This window comes from Nycticebus coucang, chromosome 11, assembly GCF_027406575.1.
Source record: "Nycticebus coucang isolate mNycCou1 chromosome 11, mNycCou1.pri, whole genome shotgun sequence".
NCBI classification, from domain to species: Eukaryota; Metazoa; Chordata; class Mammalia; order Primates; family Lorisidae; genus Nycticebus; species Nycticebus coucang.
Genome location: NC_069790.1, coordinates 58,291,715 through 58,304,101, shown reverse-complemented (window position 1 = coordinate 58,304,101; position 12,387 = coordinate 58,291,715). Strand labels below are relative to the sequence as shown.

Genomic DNA, 12,387 nt, shown 5'->3' with positions numbered 1-12,387 from the left:
AAAAAACTACAATCTCCCCTCTCCCATAAATTTGGTACTCTACTTTTGTAACGACTTCCTTGCAACACACCTGACAACTGACTGGGAACACCACACTTTTCTATTCTATTCCTCTCTCCTTTTTCTTCTTCCCTTCCTCCTTTCACTTTCTCTTCCTTTTCTTTATTCTTTCTTCTTCTTATTATTATTACTTAATAATAACATTACCTAATAATAATATATCATTTAGAAATATATTCTTAAATATTAATTAGTATCATTTTGTGACCAGTGATGTCATGACCCATTACATGGTAACAATCAACCGTTCTAGGCAGAGAAGAAAGGTGTTTGGAATGGCAGACTGGTACTGGCACAAGGTTTATCATGGGAGTAGCACTTCACCTCACTACTTGGAAGGACACCTATAGCCTTTTAAACAAGCCTCTTTAGGGGGTTATGTTCGATATTTTTATAAAAACTCACAGTCCCAAAAATCTGAAACCATGTCCTCAAAATTCTGCCAAAACATCTAAATCAAATCTGCAAAAATGAATATATACATTTAAAATACCATCAAAATTTATCATTTAATATTGAAAAAATTAATTTATAATGTAATAAAAACAGTAGTAAAGAATTAGTTCAGAAGGGATATATCTCAAGAGTTCAATCTACTTGCTATCATTACTCTATTAAATGACCCCTAATTCCTAAGTCATAATCCAATTTACTACCATAATTGTTAACAGACTATATAATCCTAAAGTGTTTTAAATGTGATATTAATAAGTGAATAAAAAGATAAAATATGTAATCAATCTGGGTGTTAATTTACACTTTTACTGTAAATAAAATTACCATAGAGTGATCCATAATTACAGTTTATTTACTCATTTACTCAATAGACATTTATTGAACTGTATACTTGGCCCTGTTTCAGACACTGGGAATAATCAGTGAACAAAACAAAAATTCCTGCCTTCATGTAGCTTATATTCTAGTGGGAACCAGACGTTCTACATTGATTTATGCAAATATTCAACAGATGTCTGAGTGCTAGGCACAGCAGACGATCCAAAAATTATTAAAATAAAGTCACCAGAAAAAGCAAGCAAACAACAATGCCATTTTATTATTATGTAATTTTAAGAATGGAACTCTGAGTCTTCTCATTAAGCACTAGATTGAGGGCTTTCTGAACATGCCAGAATTTCCATCATATTTCAGAGTTTGAAGTTCACCAAGAAACTTCAGATCGTCTCCTATCCCTGGTTCTACCACATACTGTCTCTCTGACCTCTGTCTTCACTTAGCTCATCTTGGCCACCTTCTCCCCTCCTTTTAGTGAGTGTGCTGTCCTTTTAGATACACAAACACGTCTCTAGACTATTCTCTGCTTGTCTATTGATAGATTCATCTCTAATTTTATCAACTAAAGTGAAAAACACTTATACCATCTTTCTGAAACAAAGACACCTCCCTTGATTCTCCTCAAAAGTTGTTGTTCAGGACTGAATTGGTACCACTGAGACAACTAAACCCATACAATTCTCCTTGAGATCAATCCCATCACTTTGAGTCAGTCAACATTTACAAATAGAGAGCATTACCGCCAAAACAGACTTCTTCCCTTTGCAAAACTAACTGGTTTGGTTGAGAACCCAATTGGCATCAGTTCTAATCTAATGAGCTAGTAGTTACCCAAATATCCACCAATCAAATCCCATGGGCTTAGAAAATTTGGAATGACTCCCTTGATAAACCTTGTGCCAGTACTAGCCTGCCATTCCAAACACCTTTCTTCTCTGCCTAGAATGGTTGATTGTTACCATGTAATGTGTCATGACATCACTGGTCACAACTTTTCTTTTGTGTCTCAATGTGTAAAACAGTGTATGCTATCTGAAAGAAGCTATGTTCTCCCAGTCCTTTAAGGGAACTTACATACATTTCACTGATCATCAGTACTGAGTTCCTTCTAGCCCAGTCTTTAAGTTTGTCTTTTGATTTCTCATGGCTCAAGAAACTATCCCATTTTTACCTAAGGATATTTAATTACTTCTTTAAGTGATTCTACATGGTTGGAAAGTATGCTACATCATCTAAAACTCCCAATTTGAAACTACTCAAGTCTTTTAGTTTCCACTAAGTTTTAAAATGTACTTGTCAGAGTCAGTACCCTAAAGTTTAAAAGTCTGCCCTGTTGCTGAATAGGGTTAACTGTTAATGTTCCTGACTCTATACGTGTATTGTATTTTTTACCTTTTAGCAACAAAGGCCTTTTAGAAAAAATAAATGTTTTCTACTATCAGGCATACCTTACACAGAAACTGTGAAATTACTTAGCAGTAAAAGGAAGCAAAGAAAAAAAAATTCCGTAGAGATTAGTGCTCCTAAAAGGGAATTGCTTCCTTGCTGTGGACTGAACTCTAAATGATTTAAACACAGGCTACTCAGAAGAAAATTTTAAAGGTCATAAGGCAATCATGTCATTGGAATGGCCTCAGAAAATAAATAAACTGAAACAATGTGTGACATAAAAATGAATTAACTGTTTGAGATTCTGGGATTAAAAAAAAAATGGAAAAAGAACAAGCAAAGATTTGGATTAATCTGGATAGTCAAATACAAAAGAAATCATCAAGCTTCCTTCAGTTTTGACAGTGTTTTCTAAGCATTAGGTCCACAAACCCTCCCACAGTAAGTCCACTAAGGAAGAGGACAGAGCACAGGTAAGTGCAATGCCAATTTCAATATCCAGATGAAAGATTATATTTTACTGTAACTACCATAAACCCAACAGACGTCTTCTCAGAAACACCTAGCTCCATTCATACTTTCACATGGGAGGAGGGGAATAAAAGTACTACCAAATAGTAATCTTTGTGTATCAGTTTCCTCCACGAAAAATTATGAACAAATTGAGGTTAAGAACTAATTCTGTTAAAATATCTTAAATGTATATGATATTTGATGTTAGTATACATAATTTCATTTGATTATAGTAATTCACTAAGGTCTGAAAAACAGTAGCAAATTCCTATTGTAGTGTAAGGAAATGGCAGCAAAGAGGCAAGAATTTACCCGACGTCACTCAACTAGTAAGCAAAAGAGTCAGGACAGAGTCAAAGGCTTTGCCTCCTTGTCTATGAGCAGCAACATTTTTTAAACTTTATAGAAAATTTCAAATATGGTAGAACCTCTAGAGTTGACTACTTCCCTACATAGACCACCTCCTTAAATTGGCCTAATTTTCACAGACTGGACATGCACCACAGTCATCAGTACACCTTACTCCTTAATTGACCATCCTCTGTATGTTGGCCAGTTTGTTACAGTCCCTTGGCTCATCAATTCACAGAAATTCTACTGTATATACAAATGAATAGAGGGACTACTACAAGGAACCTCCACAGCTGCAGCAACGATCAACTCACAGGCCAGTCTGGCTGCACCCATACCCCATTTTGAAACATTCCAGATCTCGTATCCTTTTGGGGGGTAAACATTTTGTTTGTCCTTTTTTTTTAAATTTAAGTTACATTGTTTGGGTTTGTTAGGTAAAGCCCAAGTTGCAGCTGATCCTTTTGCCTGCGTTGTACCTGTTAGGTGAGAGCTTGCTAAACTCCCTCCCCTCTCCCACCTCTTCTTGAATTTAATTGTGTTTTTCTCTCTCCCGTGAGCCTGTAGTTGCTCGTCTACTACTTTCATGTAAGTACTAGATGTTGCTTTTCCATTCTTGTGATACTTCACTTAAGAGGGTGTTCTCTAAATCCTTCCAGGTAAATATAAAAGTCTATATAAAATCTCCATCATTCTTTGTGGCTGAATAGTATTCTGTGGTGTACATCTACCACAGTTTAGTAATCCATTCATGGGTCGATGGGCACTTGGGTTGTTTCCACATTTTCAAGTTCACTATCTTAATCTTATTTAACAAAGGCTGAATATAGCAGTGCTCGATAAATATTTATTGACTGCTCCAGATTTCACCTATGTTTTCAGACATTATTACCCATTTCTGAAAAAAATTAATTTCTAAAAAAATGAAATGCTGAATTCCTAAATGGCATGTACTCATTTTGTCATTCACAAATACTGATTCTGGGCTACGAGATTCCAGGCATGATGCTAAATGCTTGGGATGAGACAACTCTGTCCTTCTGAAACTTTCCAAGCACCTTGCAGTTGACTGTTCTGTGTGTAGGTGCACATGTGCACACACACAGGCACGTGCACACACACGGGCACGTGCAATCACACGCACACATATCAACCAGTGTCTTGAGGAACTATAATTAGTTCAAGCTGGAAGAATATTTCCTAACTAAACCTACTCGTTTGTTAAGGTAGAATCCAAATTCTCTATAAACAAATTATGAGGAGTAGAGGACAATCCTTGAATGGGATTCAGAATCATCACCTTTTGAAAATTATTTTTACCTAACACTGCTGTTTTTCCACTATTGAAAGCCAAAGAAATGAAAATTAAAGGGGAAAAAGTCAAAGTAGAAGAATTCATGCAACTGATTAACATGTATTTGTAATACCTTACATTCTTACATCTTAAAATCATTTTCAACTTTTACTGAATGTGTCTGCATTTCCTAATGTTAATGTCTTCCCTGAGGTATACAAATAAAGTCCCAGATTGCACAGTTAACTACAGAAATGAATTATTTCAACTTTGAAATTCACTTTAACATAAACTATATAGATTGGAATAAAACAAAAGTGCAACTTTCTTATTTCTTAAACTATTTCCAAGGAAATCCAAAAAGGTAATACACAGATCCAGTCTCCCTCATTGATACCCCTTAGTATAATATCAAGTTCTTTCATATGAGGCTGGGCGCGGTAGCTCATGCCAGTAATCCCAGCACTCTGGGAGTCCAGGGTAGGTGGATCGCTTGAACTCAAGGAGTTCGAGACCAGACTGAGCAAGAGCGAGATCCGTCTCTAAAACAAAACAGCCAGAAGTTGTGGTGGGCGCTTGTAGTCCCAGCTACTCCAGAGGCTAAGGCAAGACAATCACTTGAGCCCAAGAGTTTGAGGCTGCTCTGAGCTATGACACCATAGCACTCTACCAGGGCAAGAAAGTGAGACTCTGTCCCTAACCACCCCCCAAAAAAGAAAAAAAAAGTTCTTCCACACGGTGGAAATAATCCATATGGTCCATCCTTAATAACTAGACTCTTTTTTCATGATTTCATTCATATGCTATTTACTCATTTTACTTTCATTAGATGTAAGATGCAAATGGACATGATCACAAAATGTACCCTGCCTCAAGGAGCTTACAAAAATGGGTGTGAAAGGATAGAGGGTCAGAAAAGAGTGCTCTTGGGAGGTGTGAAGAATTAATATTGTATCTTATGCGATATAATATACGGGGGCCAACATCTGCTAACTGCCATAAAGAAGGTCCAAAGTTGTCAGTCCTCAAAGGAAGCAAAAATAGTATCCAAATGACGGTATTAAGGAGTGACAAAGACAGTGGCTTTAGAAGTTGGCCCAGGCTCGGTGCCCATAGTTCAGTGGTTAGGGCCCTGGCCACATACACTGGGGATGGAGGGTTCGAACTCAGCCTGAGGCCTGCTTTATATAACATGGTGTCTATAACTATTGGTTAGCCAGTACATGACAACTACAAACAAACAAAAAAAAAAATAGCCAGGCGTTGTGACAGGTGCCTATAGTCCCAGCTACTTGGGAGGCTGAGGCAAGAGAATCGCTTAAGTCTAAGAGTTTGAGGTTGCTGTGAGCTGTGACGCCACAGCACTCTACCCAGAGTGACATAGTGAGACTCTGTCTCAAAACCAAAAAAAATAAATAAAAGAAATTGGCCCAGAAGGAATAGGTAGAATTTCAACAGAGAAAGAGTGATGTGGGGAGGAGCACCAAGCACACAGTCCAAGATCAGTATAATTAAAGTTACAGAGATGGATGGCAAGAAATGGATTTGGGGGACTACAACAGTCGATGTACCTATGGAATACATGTAACAAATACATAAAGAACACTAGAAAATCCTATCAAAGCCAAAGCTAGTATTATACTGACACAAGAAATGGGTAGTCAGAAAAAGTTTAAAATATGATAAAGGTGCTTACTAAATAGACTTCATGTGTGTTTGCCTTACAGTTAATAACCAATCTCTCAATGTCAAAGTTAGTTAAGATACTTGCTAGTTCTGTATGCAACTTTAAAGGATGAAATGTGATCATCTGAGGGCTTTATAATTTAATTTAGTCCATTTCATTTATTCAGGAACATATACTGGCTAACCAATAGTTATAGACACCATGTTATATAAAGACATAAGATACAAGGACGTAAGTCCTTACCTCACCCTAAGTGACTTACCTTAGGTCAGTCAATACAGAGTCATTAAACTAAAAATATTTTTACATGTCACAGGAGTTTCTCCTGGTATGCAATAGACATCAGTCAACCTGTCTTGCAAATGCTGGATATAAACCTCTGTCTGAATCTTAGCTATCTTCAATCAATTTATGTCTACAATGCATATAATTGTGGAATAAAATCACTGATTAAAAATAAGATAATTTTTTTTTGCATTTATAAAACAATTGAAATTTTTTAGTTATAAAACATAGACCTGGGCAGCGCCTGTGGCTCAGTGATAGGGCGCAGGCCCCATATACCGAGGGTGGCAGGTTTGAACCTGGCCCCAGCCAAACTGCAACAAAAAAAATAGCTGGGCACTGTGGCGGGCAGCTGAAGTCCCAGCTACTCGGGAGGCTGAGGCAAGAGAATCGCCTAAGCTCAGGAGTTGGAGGTTGCTGTGAGCTGTGATGCCACACCACTCTACTGAGAGCAATAAAGTGAGACTGTCTCTTAAAAAAAAAAAGAGAGAGACCTAAGGGGGTTGGATTAAGTTAAATCTAAGACTCCTTCCAATTAAAAAATCCTCATACTAATTCCATTGAACTAAATCTTTTAGTTAAGCCAGTTAATAGGAAATCAATAACTAAAATGTCTACTTAAATCACAAAGCCAGTAGTTGTTCAAATTTAGGCCAAGGATGGGTCAAGACTGTCTAATAATAGTCCTGTCACAAATGGACTTCCAGGCTACAAATACACACTTGCACAGCTTCCTGCCACATGCCTTATGGTACCTTTATTTCACCTCTTGAGCAAGTTACTTGTGCAGCTGGTAAAACAAAATCAGATATGATGGCAAACTGGTGACATTCGCCTGCCTGTTCCCATACCAAACCTGCCATCTATAAATCACTACTCCAATGGCCACCTTTAGGTAGGAACACTTGCTATCAACCACTGGTGCCTGTCTCCGTGCCGCCTCCTGAACCTTGGACAAAGCCCCACCTCATACATACCATCTCTGTCATCTCTGCTGTGTTCTGCCGTATCAGGAAGCTTACAATTAACTTAATTCCTATGAAGACGGGGAAGGGCATCTGAGCCTCAGGAAAAATAGCAATAGTGTGATTAGTTTCTCAGGAAGCATGGATACTCATATTTGCTGATGTGTCTAAAGGTTATTATGGTGTCTAATTTTCAAGTAGTATAGTGTCTATTTCATTAACTGTGTCATGGGTGCTAGAGCCACATTATGTAGTATTTCATTCATTAGACATATATCAAGCATTTCAATGTTTACTATGGTTCTCTGCCTAAAAGAATTGTATTATTTACCTATATTATTATTTAACTACAGCTACTTAAATTATAATCCAAATTCTTTAAAAGTAGAATTTAATGCAGTAATCATCATACTTTTTTATAGTTATACTTCAGTAGGGCACACTGCAGAATTCAGAAATTTTCTGAATTGATAGATATGTCACTTATTCCTAACAAACCACCACCTTTAAATGTACTCACTTGATTTAACTTCTTCCGTCAAACAAAAAATTTTAATTCTACTCAGCTTTAAAAACAAGTCAACACTTTGACCTATAAAATGTCTTTCAACTCTAACCCATGATTTTACAAAGATTTACTAAAAGTATGAGATGTTTCCTTCTTAATAAACATTTCTAAGTCCCAGCCGTACAGCCTGGGCTCTGCCAGTCTTTGTGGAATTAGTGCCACAAAAAGAAAGGGCAGCTCTTGATCTCTGCCTGTGACCACCCCGCCAGCCTACCATAGAAGGGGCATTGGTGCTGGAGACAGGACACTGCAGGCACAGGAAAGATACAAAACAAAATATTCCTAAGGAATTATTAATAGTGAGGCATATTTAAAAAAAGATAATTTATTTTTAGTAAGGAGTCTGTTTTCATACCTATTCATTTATCCATACCTTAAACATAGGAAAACACCCCAAAAGATACTCAAATTTATACAAGTTTCCCTTTTACAGCCTATTTTCTCTTGGATTCCCTAGAGAAATTCTGGTAATTTCATGTTGATAATAGCTGTATAAAAGGGATATAACCGCAATGTGAAAAATTCAGCATTATCTAGTTTTGCAGAAAAGAAATGAGCATAATACCATTGTGAAAATGCTTATTTACTAAACAGCTTAGATAAACTGGAAACTTTTCAAGGAACTCTTAGAGAATGAAAGAACAAACATACTTAAATCTAAAAGAAGAATTAAACTCCTGCTTTTAAAAAAATCCTGATAAATGTGTTTATTCAACCACAAAATAACACTTTTATTCAGAAGTATTCCCCTGAACTAACTTTCCTGAAGACCTGATTTTAACTGAGTCAAATAATATGTTTCCTTTACCTTGTAAATAATTTGGTTTTCTAGAGAAAATTGTATTTCTTACTCTCCTTTTATGCTAAATATTACTGAGATCTTTAAAAAGAGAAAATAAGAAAACTCTCCTTGAGGATGGCACCTGTGGCTCAGTGAGGAGGGCGCTGGCCCCATATACCAAGGGTGGCAGGTTCAAACCTGGCCCCAGCCAAACTGCAACAAAAAATAGCTAGGCATTATAGCGGGCACCTGTGGTCCCAGCTACTCGGGAGGCTGAGGCAAAAGAGAATCGCCTAAGCCCAAGAGCTGGAGGTTGCTGTGAGCTGTGACGTCACAGCACTCTATGGAGGGTGACAAAGTAAGACTCTGTCTCAGAAAAAAAAAAAAGAAAGAAAAAGAAAACTCTCCTTAATAATCATTGGGTAGCACAGCCTTTTCATCGTTTTTCTTTTCTGGTCTTTTGTTTTTAAACAAATGACTATTCTAATAATAAGTTGACATTTAAACATCACAAGTTTATTCACTGATATGCAATGACTTTTCAGAGCCAATAATTGAATTTGAATTGTGTTTACTGCTTAAGAAATTTAAAGTCTGGGAGCAATACAGGTAGCACCTACCTGTACCTTTCTAACAGCACATGATACTATCACCTATCAGGGCAATCAGTCATCGTCTTACTCCTTCAAACACAGGAAGAACTACCTGAAGAGAGCAGACAGGTGTGATTTACCTGGGTATCTTTCCCAGCACCTTAGCCCCGTGGTTTTTAAAGAGTAGATCCTCCCTACATACTTGTTGAATAAATGGAGTTCAATTTTCGTTCTTATATAGGTTCAAATACCTTTGCCCATAAGGTGAAATTTAATCTTCAAAAAGCATTTGGTTCTGATTAATGTTTTAATTATGTTACCTACTCAATGAACAAATTCCTGGTTACTAACTTATCACAAATATTAGTTGCTCTACAAAATTGGTTAGTTTAAATATTGCAAAAAATAAGACAACTGAAATAAAAATGAACAAATTTTTAAAGAGAAAAAAATGATCATCTCATTACGAGGTTAAGTTCAAGTGCAGACACTTTTTTTGGGCTTGTTCACTGCTGTATCCCCAATTTCTATAAGTGTCTGGCACATAGTAGGCCCTCAGTAAACATAAGTTCAATGAGTAGACTGCTGACAAAACATGTTATTTTTTTTAAATTTCTTTATTTTTTTATAACTCAGGATGTTAAAACAGGATCCATTTGTGGAGTGCAGAAGCTCCAATATAGGTACATTCTGAAGTCTGATGCTGGCAAGAGTTCCAGGATTTGGGATTACCAACTGCAAAATAAGAGTAAATTTACATCCCAGACCCTGAGTAGCTGATCAAGCTTGGGCCTGGGATACATCAAGTGCAAGTAAGCAAGAATTTAAAGTCATTATCCCTGTATATGCAGACAGTACCAGTGCCAGCAATAACAAGTCCGCTTTTCTGGCAAATCCATCAAAATTAAATCCTGAACTTTTGAAAAACTAATATGTTTATTATGCCCCTTCTAGCTTAGAGGCTTAACTATCCAAAGGGAGGGCCTATAATTATGATCAATTACTTATGACTTGAAGGCACTTATAAAAGCATCTGCCCTTTTAAGAAAGCATTAAAGAACCAGGGATAAGACTGTAAAACTGATCCTGGGGCAACAGTAAATCACAGGTTTGGGGGCCCACTGACAACTCTCCCTAGGAAGGAAAAGAATTGTCACCTGTCCTTGATTTCCTGACCCTGCCTGAACACTCCTAAAATTAGCAACCTCTAAAATCTAGAGTTCTTATTCTGGCCAAGCAAGTCATGGGGGCCAATGATTGCCCTAAGGCAGAGGCAGAAGAGAAAAAACAGGAAGGGGAATGGGGATCTGCAGCTCGTGAGGGTGACATCATCAATAATTTCCTATTTCCTCAAGTGTCGCTGAATTTCATGGCATATGACTGATAGTCCTTTCTAACAAATTATGCTCAAGTAACTTCTTGGTTCCAGAGCCTTTAGTATCTAGGTTTTAATATGATTTGTTCTATAAAAAAGGTCAGGTGAACTGAAGCATTTCTGGCAGGTTGCTCCAGGGCAAAAGTCCCACTGATCTGCAGGATACAAATAATATTTAAGATATTTGAAGTACTTTTAAATTTACAAAGTGCTTTCACGGACATTATCTCACTTTATCCTTACAACTGCAAGAGGCAGGTGCCTCTTGCATCATCACTTAACAAGGAAAAGTAATTTTAGAAAACAATGCCTTTATCTTCAATTCATAAATATATCCTCCTGAAATTCACAGCACAGAATCCAAGTCACAGTTCAGTTAGAAATCTCTAAAGATAAACCAATCTCTAGAGGATAAATCAAAAGAACAGGATAGATTAGGGAAAATCCACCAGCATAATGGCAAAATAGTATTTTTCTGTTATAAGAATGGACTGTACTTTGTGTAACAAGTGACAGTGTCACATTATATACATGATAACCACTCTTATTTGGACATTCCAAAGTAATAAACAAAATTAAACAAGAACTTTGTAAAATTCTAGTGCTGGAAAGCATCCTTTGAGAAGCACTTAGGTGATTCCTCTGGGAAGATAAACTTATGTTACAGGGAGCTGAATGGACTCTCCCCTTTCCCCTCCAATATCACAAAGACACCCCCCCACACAAAGAGATTTTGTTTTTAACAAAGAAAAGACACACACAAAAAAGGTAATCTATTGCTTTTACATAGAATCCCATCTTCCTAAACACTCATACTCTCAATCTCAATATCTTTTGTCCTTCACTAGCTAAAGCAAAGGTATAATGGGGACCTAGCCATTTATTACCTTTTTTATGTATTTATGATTCTTTGCTGCCTTCTAGCCTCAGTCTAACTGTGTTGGGAACAAAGTGCCACACAAATCACCAGCCTAGGATAAGAGGAGACAAGTTAAAACCTCCCAGAAAGATTCTGCAGACACTTGGTCTCCCTGAGTCTATAGAGAGTTTGGTATTTCAAAGGTCAGTCTTGGGTCTCTCCACTTTGATGACTAATGTTAAAATTGTTTGACTTTTTATAAAAATATTTAGCTGTACTTATTTACATAATTTAATCCTCAGCACACACAGTAGGCATGTATTTGTTGAACAGAAACCTAGATGGATGAGAAGACAGAGATCGCCTTTCTCCAGCGCGTTGTCTTAAGAGTTGAAAAAAGTAAAATCACAACCCAATCTGTAGAAGTTTCTGGGCACTCTTTTTCAACTTGAAGCCATGTATCTCTGTTTTAAAAAACAAATGGACACTACCAATGCCAACCACACAATGGGGAAATTCCAGAATCACTAAGAAAACACTATTATCCCAAGTCACATAGGTTTCCATTTAACACTGGTTACCACACAGGAGACAACTAACTGCTGTCTTCCTGCCCACTTGCACAACCCTCGGGGAAAGCATAGGCAGAACGTTTAGAATCTAACGATTATCTTGGCCTCACATCTAACCCTTTGGAGAATTAATCTAAGGACTATGCCAGCCCAAATATATAAAGTAATACAGACACACAGATAATTTTTGAAAGAAATACTTTAAACAACGCCGTTAGAAATTGGGCATCAGCATTCCAACTCTTTAGATCATCAGGAATCATTCCTATTATGCAACTTCAACAAAGAGAAACTGAGTGTTCT

The 12,387-nt window shown here is 37.0% G+C and overlaps 1 protein-coding gene across 2 annotated transcripts in view; it reads right to left on the bottom strand.

The window, feature by feature from the left end:
- The window catches only part of CDK6 (cyclin dependent kinase 6), a 256,624-nt gene that overhangs the window by 240,305 nt on the left and 3,932 nt on the right, over window positions 1-12,387 (bottom strand). The window lies entirely within an intron of this gene.